The sequence below is a fragment of the Tenrec ecaudatus genome, chromosome 6 (assembly GCF_050624435.1).
Source record: "Tenrec ecaudatus isolate mTenEca1 chromosome 6, mTenEca1.hap1, whole genome shotgun sequence".
Classification (NCBI taxonomy): Eukaryota; Metazoa; Chordata; class Mammalia; order Afrosoricida; family Tenrecidae; genus Tenrec; species Tenrec ecaudatus.
In genome coordinates, this window is record NC_134535.1 from 168,831,154 (window position 1) to 168,832,898 (window position 1,745).

Sequence of the window (1,745 nt, forward strand, 5' to 3'; positions counted from 1 at the left end):
CCGAGGAAATGATTCTACAGTCTTAACAGGAGTAAGGTGCATGTAGGAAAAAAACCTATCTGTGAGAATAGGATGCCAGGCCTGTGACAGTCTTCCTGCAACTAGGAGTTGAAGGTCAAAGGAGTGGCAGGGCCTCGGGCTCAGAGCCCTGATATCACTGAGGCACTAAGACTAAAACAGTAACTCTGTGTCTACAGACTTCTTGTCATGGAGGAAAAAAAAAATCTCTGTATTAACTGAGTTTTCTTTGGTATCCTACGGACACACAAAGAAGAGAACATATGGCATCTAGTTCATATAGGTGAACATATTACATGTAGTACCAATTTAAGTAACGGTGTAAGGGCACCGGATAGCAGTGGAAATACAAACAGAATGAGGTTGTAAGGCTCTCTATTGCTACGGAGGAGCCCCTGAGTGGGTGCAAACGGTGAATGTGACTGGTTGATAGCCGAAAGTTTACAGGGGCAAGTCCACCCAGCGTTGCCTAGCCAGACATGCATGGTGAGCTGCTTCCCTCCAGACATGCATGGTGAGCTGATTCCCCCCAGACATGCATGGTGAGCTGCTTCTCCCCAGACATGCATGGTGAGCTGATTCCCCCCAGACATGCATGGTGAGCTGCTTCCCCCCAGACATGCATGGTGAGCTGCTTCCCCCCAGACATGCATGGTGAGCTGCTTCCCCCAAAAGCAGCTGCTGTTAAGCCGCAAGGAACGCAGCTCTGCTCTGACACACGTGGAGGGCTCAGACATTTAGATTGGGCTTGACGGCAACGGTGACTAGTGGTCTTTTCAAAGGCGTTTCAGTCTTTCCATGACGTCTCCAAATTCAAAACTAACTCGCTGCCTCATAGCGAGTGAGGTGACTATAGGACATTGTGTGACACTGACCCTCTCGGACAGGGCAGAACTCTCCCTGTGAAGTTTCTGAGACTGTAACTCTTTAAGGGAGAGTAGAAAGCACCATTTTTCACCCCGGGAGCACCTGGAGGTTTCGAACCGCTGCCCTTGCTGTTAAACAGCCCAACTTGCAACCACTACACCAGGGCTCCTTCCATTAAAAAATCTACTCAAAATACATACAAGCTTACCATGAGGGCATCAAACTAGGAAAACTTCTACGTGACCATAACATTTATTGCGCATGAAAAACACTGGGAAATGGTGCTGGTTTTGCCTTTTTACATGTGGCACCAACTTATAATGATGAGTGAGGGGGGGAAATGTGGTCATCTTTTATTTTGGTACTCCAACTGGATATGAGAAATTAAAAAGTAAGTTCTAACAAAGATGTCCAAAAAGTCAAAGGAACAGGAGGTGTTGGGACTTGTCAGAGTTGCCAATGGTCTTTTCTAAAGAGTGGACCCCCTTGAGCTGCCTCCTTGTCCCCTTTCTTTCCCTCTTTCCTTCCCTCCAGGAGGAAGCTCCTTTTTGGAAGTTGAAATATATATTATCCTTCATGTCATGATCCTATACTTTTACTTCATATATACAGATCCCTAACCCCCACCTCTCTTAATTGTTAGTCAGTTTCACGTTCTAAATATCAAGCCTTTGTCAGTACATGCCTTAAAAATATCTCCTCGGGTTATCTGGTAACCGTGCTATTGTCTTTTATCACACATAAACAAAAGTTGTAATTTTAATTTAATCCACTGTTTCCTATTTCCTCCATTGATTATGAATTTTTGTGTCAAGAAATCCTTCCTATGCCAAGGGCATAAAGATCTCTTATATTTATTT